Raw genomic sequence first — 14,166 nt, 5'->3', positions numbered from 1 at the left:
TGAAAACTCTACTCTTGCATGAAAGTCCGGCACCGGAGCCAGGAGCTGCTCAATGCAGCATGCGCCATCGCCCTTTGCATCTCTGAATTTCAAATACAGACCTGTGCGTTTCGCACCTGCCATTGGACAGAACGAACAAAGCAATGATGCATTTTTAATAATGCAATATTACTTTAAAAAGCTCTCAAATCCGTGCAGCCCACCTCCCTAGAGCCGGCAGCTGTTGTCCATAGGGAAAATGAGCCCCTGATTGCTAACTCGAGCTCATCCACTCGCTCAGTGAGATGCAAACGTCTAGAAATCCCAAGGTTTCTGCCTGTATTTAAATCAGAATTGTGACGACTTTTTTTTAATGTTTATATTGATTTCAGAGAGAGGAAGAACACTGTTGTGATAGGAGTGATTAGGAACTACGAGTCAGTGAGTCCAACATGAGGAAGTGGACTGAAAGCATTTAGCATCGGCCTGTTTTCTTTCCTCTCCTCTCCCTCTTCCTCTCCCCACTCCTGTGATAGAAAGTGATTTAATTCAAACCCCAGTGACTAAGGAAACCTTTAAGGAGCTCACTCAGCCAGCTGGCCCTGCCCTCTGTCACCTACGACCTGTGACATCTCGCCCCAACTGTAATAAAGAAGGTAATTCACCCTGGAGATTTGGTACTTTTGCCTTATATTATTTATGTAAAAATACTGCATCCTTGTGCAAGATTATACAAGTTCTGATAGAAAGAAACACGCGTTTGCTCAGTCTGTTCGGATGGGAAGCGGCTTGTGGAATGGATACACCTCCAATCGCTCATATATATTTATAGACTCTTAAGCAAAGATACACATAGCACCTCGCATAGTATGATCACAGTTTTGTTACCAGTTCAGAAGTTTCATGTTCTCCTTTGAGGTTTCACTCTCTGAGCTACCGTTGAAAGGCTGGGTAAAATAACAGACATTAAATCGGAAGCAAGGAGGCATTTTTGCCAGTAAAACAGAAGCCGCTATGGCTCTGTCACTTGGGATACATAGACCTAAGAATACAGTGTTTAAACTTTTATGCTGGAAATGGCTTAAAATTAATTTTTGTCTTTCTCCTCCTAAGACTCTGGCACCTCTTGCAAGCTCTGACCAATCTCTTAGACAATCCAGAAGAATCACATACATATTCTAAACTCCAAAAACAAATATGAACACCATCAGGTCACACACAAGAAAAACACACACCAATAAAAGCAGTGCGGGCAGGGCTCTGGGCGTCCCGGGTCTGTCTCCTGCTCCAACAGTGTTTGGACCGGACAGACCAGGGACGGCCCTGCTCCCAACCTTGGACCACTCTCCTGCGTCTCATCCAGTCGCCACCTTCACAGCCACCTCCCAGACCAGCCAACACAGGGGTTTCCTTTCTGCCTTAACCCCTTAATGCAAACAACCACGCGCTCCCAAAATCATCAGAATTACTCCACCACCGAGATGGAGGCCCATCACCCGCCTGGCCACCTGCCTCCGCGGGCCCCACACCCACCTCTCTCTGGGCTGCTGTTTCCACCGAGAGGATGTGGCTCTCAAGGGCGGGGCCCACGTCTACTGCAGGTTGGCGGAGAAGAAGCTGAGGGCCTGAGCATCTTGAAGATGCTACACCAGTGCGGTGGCCGCATTCTCTTCCAGGACGTGCGGACGCCTCCCAAGGTGAGCGGGCCAAACTCAGGGCCACGGAAGCCGCCTTGACCTTGGAGAGGAGCCGGAGCCAGGCCCTTTTGTAGCTACAGGCCCTGTTCTCCCCGTGCAGGCCCGCATCCCCGTGACCTCCTGCAGGTGAGACTCATCAGGAAGAGGGGCCACACCTGCCTCACCTCTGCAGGGGGCCCCCAGGCTGGGCTGGGCTGGGCTGGGCTGGGCGAGTAGCACAACCAGGAGCCTGTGGAGCCCAGAGGCCTTTGGGGGGCCCCTCTGCACCCCACTGGTGTCTGGGGTTTGCCTGAGCCTCTCCCCAAAACTACTAGCCATTCGTGTAACCACCCTGAAGCCCTATCCCATGCATTGCACCAAATGAAATACAGCTTTTTGCAGCAACAATAATAAATCTGAAAGAATACACTTTAATGCACTACTAAATAAAAAGTAGTGCATTAAAGTGTATTCTTGCAGATTTGTAATTGGTTAAATGCCTCTGTTCATAACATTCATGATACTTTGTTCTGCATTCTAGTGTCTGAGAATAGTTATCAGCAGCTATAATCTTTACTATTTGGAAATAACAGATTTTATAAATTATGAAATTTTCAATAAAGATAGTATTAGCATTAATTTGCAGGGGGGGGGGGTCAGTTCTGTTTCTTACCTAATAAAGATCCATGATCACTTTTCTACCTTTATTTACTTCATTTGAAATACATTGGATGATGTACATAAAGAACTTGCAAAATAAAATCCGACCCATATAGAGTTTTAAATTGATCTTAATGGGTATCAAAAACAATATAATCACTGGAAATAACTGACATAGCAAAATTAGATTGTTTGCCTGCGTCAATGATCATTTGTGACCCAAAACAAGCAAACAAACAAAATATTTCAAACCACATCAGTTTTTAGGGCATTAGTAGTTCCTATGGTTAAGGTTTTCCTTTAGTTTCGTTTTTAAGCATATTAAGCTTTTTTCACAGTTTGTTTTTTTTTAAACTTAAGGATTTTGTGCTCCTTTTGTTCTCCTTAATTTGGAGTTACATTTATCTTAAGGGTAGATTTTTAAATCAGGGACAACTTCATCCTCAAGCTTATTATGTATCTGGCACTGAGCATTTCCATTTTAATTTTACTAATCATTGCATGTGGAAAGTTCCCTTAGTATAGTTGAGCAAGTTCCCTTGCTCAACTATACTAAGCTACCTAAAGCAACGTGCTTTCTCTAGGAACTATGCTAATATTTTATTGGCCTCTCTATTATTCAGGTTCAAATATGAAAAACATCCGTAGGATTCTTGTTTCATTTGCATTTTAATTCCTAAGGACTGTTTAAATTTTTATTGTGTTGCATTATTAATTGATTTTTTTCCCCTCTCTATGCTTTTTAAACTTGAAAGAACAAATGGTCTGTTATCTAACAAATGTGTAGGTCTTAGTCCCATTCACTTCTTGCTTAAAAAAGTACCTTGGAGAGCTGGGCTTTAATGATGCCACAGAAATGCAAAACCCAGGTACTCCGTGGTCTGACTCGGCCACTAGAGGGCACTTAACCTAAGCAGAGCTTCCATAATGACCTCTTTATGTAGCCAGGCCCAAAATGATGACGTGGTGGCTAAATAGAGGGGAAGAGAGGGAGAATGAGAGAAAGAAATGGAGAGGGGGGTGGGGGAGAGAGAGAACAAGAGAAAGATTCAACCGTAACAACATCCAATTTTGCCTTGTGAGAATTTTGCATTTCATAACTACAAAAGAATGCAGAAGGTACACTACCTGTGCACAAATACTGTCCCAGAAATAATATTGTTGCCCTGGCTGGTGTGTCTCAGTGGTTAGAGTGTCAACTTATGGACCTAAGGGTCATGGGTTTGATTCCTCCTGGTCAAGGGCATGTACCTGGTTTGCAGGTTCCATCCCCAACTCTCATTGGGGCGCAAGTGGGAGGTAACCGATCACCTTCTCATGTTGATATTTCTTTCTCTCTTTCACTCTCTACCTCTCCTCCTCCCCCTCTCCCTTCCACTCTCTCTAAAAATCAATGGAAAAAATATCCGGGAGGTAAGCTGATTGCACTCATATTTTAAAATCGAATCTTCCAGCTCACCTAGATCCACCGGGTCGGAAACCCCGTGGCGTTTTATAAACTGGAACCCAGTCTTGCTGGGCGTGAGGTCCGTCTCCACTAGGATGACTTGTGCTCCTCATTTGGCCTGGATTGCTGTGGAGCAAACAGGAATGAACGTCCTAACATCTGCTCAGGGCAGTAAACAATTTATGGCCAGCTTTGGCCCAAGATGGTCGTATGTCTGTGGAAAGAGAAACTCAATAAATGAGCTGAAGAGTAGAACCAACACAGCCGAAGGGCAACTTGGCCAGCTCCTAGACGGAATCGACGGCCTCTCGGAAAGTGATTGATGGATCACCCCAGCTTTTACGGGGAGCCCCTTTACTACCTGCTGAATTTATTGGCATACGGAGGCGAACATGGCCAGTGGCCGTCTTGACATCCAATGTAATGGAACCATGACTATGTTTCCTGGTGAAAGCCTTTCCTTTCTCTCTCGGGACCAGAACTCACTGTGCCCAATATTACAGAAACAGAGTGGGGAAAACAACAGTTTCAGATTATTTGGCTTTACCATGAGACACAGCCACACCCCCTCCTTGGCTTGCAGGGCTCATGCATTCTAATCATGGGAGAAATTGTGATTTAAGACATCTGGGGCACCGTCAGGACCACTCCCTAACCCTGAGGAATTTTCCCTCCGAGTTTCCTCAAGCAGCTGTTTCTGGGATGAACCCTGGTTGCACTGATGAATTTGTGGATGCCAGTTACTACCTTCCAAGTCCTTCCCCATGAAACGTGTGCTTTGGTCGGTAGAGATGCCGTGGTGATGGACACAGCTTTCTGAATGTCTATGAAATGTGGTGCTGGCAGAAACCGAGGGCAGTAAGGGAATTCTGTGCCTCTGGACACATATTCCAAATCACCGCTGTTTCAATGCTGAAAGGAGTAGGAAACAATCAGTTGGAGACCCCTGGCTGGTAAGATGCAAAATATTCCATGTGGTTTGCATCACTGGCCTCTGTCCTTCACAGATTGGGGCCCAGTCTCAGTGCAAAACTATTCTACACGTGAGTCCATGCCTGGCCCCCATCTTTGTCATTGTGGCCACTGTGTATATTTCCATTGAGTCAGCACCAGTAGGACTGTGGGAAGGGGTGAGTAGTAACATTTCCCATCTGTTTATTGAGAGCCTCACCCACTTTATAATCAACTGTGTTCCTTTAACTGGGACACCATACCTTTTATTTATTTATTTGTTTGTTTATTTATTTAATTGAGGAAAGGCAGAGAGAGGGAAAAGAGATAGAAATATCAATGATGAGAGAGAATCATCAATCAGCTGCCTCCTGCACACCCCCTAATTGGGGATTGAGCCCGCAACCCGGGCATGTGACCTGACAGGGAATGGAACTGTGACCTCCTGGTTCATATGTCCACACTCAACTGCAGAGCCATGCTGGCCAGGGGCCAGGCACTGTTTTAAGGTCTTGGTAAGTTTTAACTTCTTTCTTGTTGATAACCTCATGAGGGTTGTTGAAATGCATATTTTCTCAGACCACAGCAACAATTAGTGTATGTACCACCTCTGTGTATACATTTAGAATATTGTGTGCCAATCTCTCCAGTGAATTAGATATAAATACAGCAATCACTGGTACGTTCAGGATTTGTCCAAAGAGCAAGAGTACTTGGTTTCCTTTGTCAAGAGATAGTGTAGGGAATTTGGAGACCTATAAACCTCCAGAAAGTTAAATTATCCTACATACCACACTTGGGTACTATCATCAGGAGACACATTTTCAACCTTTCTAGAAGAATTCACAGTCCAAAGAATCTGTGGGCAGGATCGTTATTTTACGTGGCGCACTATGTAATTTGCAGGAATTACTGTTACAACAGCAGAAAGCACCTGAAAAGTCCCTGACATTATTTTTCACTCAGTGCTATATCTATTTTTCTACATGATGATGACGGCGTGCCATTCATATACGCAAATTGGTGGCTGCGTCAGTTCATAGGAAACACGTTAGGACAGCAAGAAAAGGTAATTTAAATAGACACGTATTTCCTCCGATTCTCAAAAGTCCATGGCCTCCTGGGATGACCTGAGGTCACTGTCAGAATGTTGGCACCTGTACCTCGTCATATCCTAAGAGACATTACTGGTCACGGTACAATGGCCCACAGCTTCTTTTATTCCAATTCTGTCTTTGCAAAGCACCTACATAAATGAGTAGTTAGTGAACATATAGTTTAGTGCTTGCTAATTATTATTTATGGGACAATAATGCTAGCAGAAAAAGAATACTCTGGACACGTTTGTGTGTTTAAAATGAATGTTGTCTTGGATATTCAAAGGGGATATTCAAAGGGGATAGCCGCCTAGCTGGCGGATAGAGCGTTGGCGTGCAGACTGAAGGGTCCCGGGTTTGACGCTGGTCAAGGGCACATGCTCGGGTTGTGTGCTTGATCCCCAGTAGGGGGCATTCAGGAGGCAGCTGATCAGTGATTCTCTCTCATCATTGATGTTCCTATCTCTTTCTCCCTCTCCCTTCCTCTCTGAAATCAATGAAAACATATTAAAAGAGGGAGGGGAGGGCAGGCACAATAAATTGTTCTTATGGCCAATGATCAGGATTTTTCATGTCCAGCTCATTGCATGACCTTTACTTCTGAAGATAAAACATGGTCTTTCCTTTGTAAAGTGTTTTCCAAATAATGTTTGTACGCATTAGCTCGTTTAAGCTTCACACCTTAGCATACATTATCATTCTGTACAGGTAGGCTAGAGTTTAATCTTGAACACAAAAATTCAATAACATTTTTCTCTCCTTAGGAGATACTAAGCTTTTTAATTAAAAAAAATATTGTCAGGCCATAAGAACAATTTATTACTTTGTAGGCATTACATATCATGTATTGTATGGATATGATGTAATTCAAAATAACTTAATTTACCTTTTAAAGTAAAGCAAAGGCATTGCAGATTATAAAGTTATCTCTGATGCAATTGTGCTTTCTCTTATGCAATTAGCATAAATTGCACTTTTTCACTAAATAGCCTCCACATATTATTGCATGTAACCAGAAATTATTCCTCTATTTTGCATCCACTTGTACAGTGTATGCTTTCTATGGAGTGTGCATTTATTTCAACCCATTTAAATCAAATATTTCTAGAAACTGATTCTATGCCTTCTTCTTCATTTTCTCTTTCCTCATCTACTTATGTTTACTGTGGCTGCAAATCAATACATCTTACCTTACAGCCTAACTCTCAGAACAAGATGGGAACGTTCTCCGATCACCATATTAAACATGAAGAAGGGTGGTGTTCGAATTTAGACAGAATAAAGAATGAAGCCCAGCCAATGTTGCTCAGTGGTTGAATGTCAACCCATGAAGCAGGAGGTCAGGGTTTGATTCCCCATCAGGAGGAGTCGATCAATGATTCTCTCTCATTACTGATGTTTCTATTCCTCCCTCCCTCTCTCTGAAATCAATAAAAACACATTAAAGAAATAAAGAAAGCAACGAAATAGGGGATACCATGATGGTGACTTTGAAATTGCTCTCCAATTTCTCCACTAATTTTTCACATTCTTTTGTTTTCCAGGTACTTCACGGTGCCTATTCTTACCTCATCAACCTTTTTTGACCATCTTAGACCTGGATTCATTGAGCTATCACACTAAAGATAAGCATAGAGAACATTCTAGAATGGATCTTTCTCATTTCAGGTCAGGGTAACTAGTCTTTCCCACAATTACAGATACTATTATCTGCCCGTCTGTGCTCATTTTATGAGAATTAATTCAGCCCAGAAAATTGGTCCTGATTTCCCATGCTAACTTCTGTTTAAGGGGTAAGTCAGTGCTAGGAGCATATGTTTGCATCTAACATGAGTATATTTTATTGGTGTGAAATGCGGCCATATGGCAGCTGCTTGGGGTTGGGAGTGGGAGCCCTTAATCCTTTCTCAGTCACTCAGAGACTCTGCCCTGGAAATTGGGGATTGAGACCAAGAGGAAGGAGAAAAGAAAATCCCATTACCAGCCTAGAATCGGGTGGCTGTGTTTTTCTTAGGGGAAATGAATGACACCACACAAGGAGGTGTGAGAAACACTAAATGTAGCCAATTCAAAAGCATTCGAAATGTTTAAAACCAAAGAAAATTTTATGCATTATGTTTCTGATAGCTCTCCTTGTTTTGTTTATAACCCTTCTTCAGGCCCCGCTACATTCTGTCCCATATGAAACATCCCTTTGAACTAAAATTTTCTTAAGCTATTTCAAGTTAATTTCCGTTCCTGGAAATCTAAAGTGCCCTAGCTAAAAGTACTTAATTATCAAATAGTGGAATGAAAAAGGACTTGTGCCTAGAAGCAAAGTCTAAGAAAATGTTCAGCTCTGCATTTTATATAACCATCTATTATAATGAGAGGAAAGAAAAGAAGTTGAAATTTGTCATGCAAGTCATGCCTAAGAGTCCTCAGAGGAAAACACCAGAAGAATCAAGTATTTCTGAAGTACCCAGAGAGTCCTCTGTGTAGCTAGAGAGAGAAAACTCTCTACAGGTTACTTTTATCCAGCATGTGCAATTTAAATAATATTAAGTCTGGGTTGTTTATTCGGCAAGACCTTTTGTTAATGAAATTTCAGTGTGCTTTTTTAAAATACATTATTTATTTAAAAATATATATATTTTAATTGATTTCAGAGATAAAGGGAGAAGGAAAAAGAGATAGAAACATCAATGATGAGAGAGAATCATTGATCGGCTGCCTCCTGCATGCCCCCTACTGGGGATCGAACTCACAACCCCAACATGTGCCCTGACCTCCTGGTTCATAGGTCCATGCTCAGCCAGTGAGCCATGCCGGCTGGGAGAAATTTGATTTAATATGGTGTTTAGCTAAAGAATTTAAGTTACCGATTGACATGTGAGGGCCGGAAAGTTATTTTCTGGATTAATCAGTTTGACAAATATTTATCTCATTTCAAGAGTCATTTTATGTGTGGGCGAGCCGGCCTGTATCACAGGAGGGCCATTAGGTTATGGCTTTCATCGCTGTGGTTCACGGACGAATATGAACTCAGAGATGTGTGCAGAGAAAAGAAATAGGAGTTAATAAGAGCTGGCAGTGGCAAAATGGCCTTTGTGATCAAACATGTGATTACCAGATGCCAAAGGAAATTGTGACAACCCTACAGTACATTAACAAACAAATCAACAAGCTAACAAAAAAAAAATATTTTTTGAGGCGAATAGTAAACTTAAGCAGTAGAATTATGTGGTCTCCTCTTAATGTTCTACGTTTTCAAAAAATCAAATTATTGCTCAGCCTCTGACACGATGCATTTTGATCCAAGGATTATGAATTTCAATCCGTGATTAAATACAATTTTTTTTTTCATTTTCATTTTCCATCTGCAAAAGATGTGCTACATTTGTTGGCTGTTAGGACTTTATCCAAAGAGAATTAAGTCAATATGTTTTTCTATTTTAATGTTTATTGAATGGCTGTCATTAAATATGATAATGCTGGACATTTTTATTTTCCCCAAAAGAAAAGTCCAAGATAAGCCAGTGACAACATTGTGAAATAGGTTCATTTGAGAATATGGTAACAGATGAATTTATGTCTCTAATTTTAAAACATTTCAGTCTTACATGTTATGGCCATTAGGTTAGGAGTATATTTTATCATTCATTAGTATGCTCTGCATGCCTTTTATGCGATAATCGACTTTGATGTTGATTGTTATTATACTTAAACAACTTTTATAAAATGGATCCTGGTGCTTTTTATATTAAAAATATTCATATTCTTAATTACTCAACGCTAAGTTAATTGAGACATTTTAGTATTCCCTAGATTGGAATTAAGTTAAATTTAACTTCTACAAGGTGGCTAAAAGGTACCTGGCACTTCCTTTCACTAACTGCGCCACTGTGGTATTTGCAAAACCCAATACCCAGCACCGGTGGAATGCAGAAAGCCCAACATTCAACTATGCAACACAGCAAGTAATCCTATAAAAGGTAAAATCCGTGATTTAAAATTGGCCTTATTCTCATTGGAAGAATAAAGAATGAAGAACATTCTAATCCCATTCATGGGTGCTCAACCTGTGGGTCGAGACCCCTTTGGGGGTCGAACGACCCTTTCACAGGGGTCGCCTAAGACCATCCTACATATCAGATATTTACATTACGATTCATAACAGTAGCCGAAACCGGTTTGGCTCAGTGGATAGAGCGTCGGCCTGCGGACTGAAAGGTCCCAGGTTCGATTCCGGTCAAGGGCATGTACCTGGGTTGCGGGCACATCCCCAGTAGGAGATGTGCAGGAGGCAGCTGATCGATGTTTCTCTCTCATCGATGTTTCTAACTCTCTATCTCTCTCCCTTCCTCTCTGTAAAAAATCAATAAAATATATTTTTAAAAAAAGATTCATAACAGTAGCAAAATTACAGTTATGAAGTAGAAACAAAAATAATTTTATGGTTGGTGGTCACAACATGAGGAACTATATTTAAAGGGCCAGGAGGTTGAGAACCACTGAATGTCAACTTGGAATTCTTTTCTTCTCTGAAGAATTCAGCCTATCTTACATCTGAGTGGCTGTCATCAATGCTACTGATTTCTATGAATTTTCTCAAATTCCAAAAATTCCTTAAAATATAAACGGGAGATAATAAAAGCCGAATAAGGGCTCCCTCCTCCATAAGCCTATGGTAGACTTTACCTCAGTATTTATTACACAAGCTGCTTATCAAAACAGGCAGAACTCTGCGTGATGGAATCTCAGACAGATGCGTTTTGATGAGTAGAATCTGTCCACAGGCTGTGACAATGGGACTAGGGGCCCGTGGATGCTTCCACGGACAACTGTGTCATTTCTGGACCAGGGCTGAAGGCCTTGCCTGGCGTTGTCTAAGATCACCTTATCCAGGTGGCAGATTGGCCCTGACATACCTTACCCAAATTCACCTTGTTCTTTGTTATCACATCTTTTTAAAAAAAATATCTTCTCATTGACTTCAGAGAGACAGGAAGAGAGAAATAGAAACATCAATAATGAGAGAGAATCATGGATCGGCTGCCTCCTGTACATTCCACATTGTGGATCGAGCCCGCAACCTGGGCATGTGCCCTGACTGGGAATCGAACCCTGACCTCCTGATTCATAGATTGATGCTCAACCACTGAGCCACGCCGGCTGGGCTATTTTTACTTCTTAATTGTATTATCCAATGTCAGAAATCGTATGCTTTTTAAAGAATTACAGACAGTGTTCCATAGGAGCGTTAATTATTTATCACATAGCGTATTTTTATAAATATCAATTCATCAGAAATAGAAGGTATTTGAGTCCCTATTTTGCAAGATGATTACAAAATAATTTTTTTTGGCAAAATTAAAATAGGATTTTAGAAGAAAATCAAGATTTTGTTAGACCTCTCAGAGCAATTCAGCATTTTATCTCAAGCCACAAAGACCCAATCATTGGGCGTTTACTCTAATCATTATTTCTGAAGGCACACAATCAACAGATCCACTAACAACTCCTCCACTCCTCTTAACACGGCTCATTTAAAACAGCAACCCGAACCCTCAATTGTGATGCCCCAGCGCAGGAAGACACACACAATCCGGATAAAGATACCTTTGCTGCCCCATTTCCATAAGGTCACCTTGACACGTACACAAAATTTGATTTGGAGTGATCTCATTTATGTACCTTTTCCCCAAAGGACTTTAGATTGCAAAATAAATTATGTGTGAGATTTTCCTACACTAAGCCTTACTGTGTAGGTCCTTAAGAATAGGCCGATTTCCTGCTTTCTGGTGAAAACTGGGGGGACAAAATACCCCGTGCCTCGTATTTGGGTGTACGCATTGATTGTACTGATCATCATGGGACATTACAACGTGGGACACGGGAAGCACGGAGTGGCTGCTTTCTGTGCTCAGTGGCTATGTATGTCAAGGATAGAAACAGTTCACAAATGTGAATGTATTTCCATTTGTATTTCTAGGCGTACTTAAAATGTCATTCGGGAACTGCAACTTGGGGAGGGGGTCTTGCATACTGCATCTCCATTCTCAAATTTCTATAATGATTTGGAGGCAGAAAATATAGCTGGCCGTCACCCCAGGGAAACTCAGACGGGGCCTGTCCTCTCACAGTGGGATGTCTTCCCCGCAGGTGACAGGCAGAGCTGTCACGGGGCAGGGTGATTTATCTCCTCTGATTTCATCCCTTAAAGATGCCCTATGCAAGGTGAAGTGATCATTTTCCTCCGAGTTAACACGTCCAATGTCTCATTTTTCATTCCAGTCCTTGGGAAATGACATCAAACACTAAATTGGGAACTCATTTGGGTTGTGAGGTTTGGCTGCCTGCCCGTTTCTCTGGGAAAAACAAGCAAATTATCTGTACTTTTTAGTTAAAGAAGTTATAGGCTACCTGGGCCTGGCAGGTTGGTCTCAGGACTTTTTTTTCTTCTTCTTTTAACTCACATTGGAGAAGCAAAAGAAAAAATATAAACATGGAATTTTGCAAAATAACATATTTTTTGCTGGAAAATTAATCAAAAATTAACATGTAAAATATTGTTTTTTTTGGGGAAAACAGCTATTGAAGAATGTCAGTGAAAAAGAAAGATGGCCAGTATATTTTTCTACAACTATAATATGCAATTGATTCTGTATGGTTTTAGGGGGGAAAAAAACACCATTATTTGAGAGTAAAAATTCAGCCAATCAATATATTATTTTCATCCAACAAGAAATCTTGTTTATAAACATTTTTTTCTGAAGCCAGAACACAATTTTATAATTCCTCTTCTGAATTCACTCATTTTAGCACATAAATAGAAAGCTATCTACAATCTGTTTGTGTAGACAAGATTAATGTGTTAAAACTAAATTCTAACCTACACAATTATCTATTTTTCCTTGATAAATAATTGATCATGGGTTATAATTTATTGGCTAAGTATATTAGCCATGAGCCACTTAGGATTAGGGAAGTTATATGATATTAAGAAGTCATAGGAACATAAAGTAAGGATAGAGAAAGGTTGTCCTTTTTAAAGTTCATGATTATTTTATAAGATGGACATGCTTAAAGGAAAATGGCTATTAGTTCATTAAGTAATTGGTATTTGAGAATTTCACAAGCCATTTCTATGGGCCCTCGCATCAAATGAAGCCCATAATCTAAACAATGATAAAAAGTGAATATAGAAAAGTAGAGGAATGGTTAACTTTATTGAAAGCTAACTATTTTCAGGTAGTAGGTGCAATGCTCTATGTGGATTATTTTATTTATTTCTTACAACATTTCTAAGAAGTAGGTGCGATTAGTTGCATCCTTTTATGTTTGGGAAAAATAAGACATAACAAGGAACAATCATTTTCTCAATATCTCACACTTGGAAGCAGTAGAATCAGAATGCAAATCTGTCTAGACTCATTTTTTTTAAATCCTCCCCCGAGGACATTTTTCCACTGATTTTTAGAGAGTGGAAGAGAGAGGGAAAGACAGAAACATCGATGTGAGAGAAACACATCAATTGGTTGCCTCCTGCACAGCCCTGGCCAGGGCCCAGGCTGAGGAGGAGCCTGCAACCGAGGTATGTGCCCTTGACCAGAATCAAACCCAGGACCCTTTGGTCTGCAGGCCCATCCTCTATCCACAGAGCAAAACCGGCTAAGGCTGGAGCATGCATTTTTTTTTTAACCTTAGACTAATGAAAAGCAAAGTATGATGGGTGCCTACAAGAATCCAACAGCACAAAAGAGAAGGGCAACGTGTCTAGAGAGAGATGGGAATGAGAGGAGGCATTTCAGCTGCAATTCAAGGGAGGGCAAGAGTTTCCTCAAGCTGAACAGAGAAAGGGAAAGAAGTCACTTCAAGCTGATACAATTCTGTGAACAAAGCCAAGTCAAGAGGACACTTCCTCTCCTTTGTAACAAGTTTTCTGGTCTGTCTGGACTGGAGCATAAACTTCAGGGAGAGGATTTGAAGGCAATCAAACCTACTAGAAGTGTTTGCAGTCAGACCCTTGACTTCGAAGGCCACGCCAAAGGAAGCCACAAAAAACGAAAGGCTGCTATCCAGGGATACTGGTTTGTATCAGGGATGCAATTTCAACTCATCCGGAAGAGAGGCAATTCTTTGCTAAACTGGCTGGAAAAGCGGTTAACACTATAGAGAAATAATCAGCACATGGGCTCACCTGACATAATGGACTGAATTAAGTGAAATTTAAATTAAAGAGGCAGATGTGATTGGCAGAGAGTTCTTCAAGTCTAGGTGAACTATTTTCTAGTGCACCTCATTGCTTACGGCTTTATTTATGTGACCCTTAAGTACTGGCAAATAAAGTGCTAGCTGTACTTGCATAGCTTAT

This window comes from Myotis daubentonii, chromosome 20 (assembly GCF_963259705.1).
Source record: "Myotis daubentonii chromosome 20, mMyoDau2.1, whole genome shotgun sequence".
Classification (NCBI taxonomy): domain Eukaryota; kingdom Metazoa; phylum Chordata; class Mammalia; order Chiroptera; family Vespertilionidae; genus Myotis; species Myotis daubentonii.
This window is presented reverse-complemented; position numbering follows the sequence as displayed.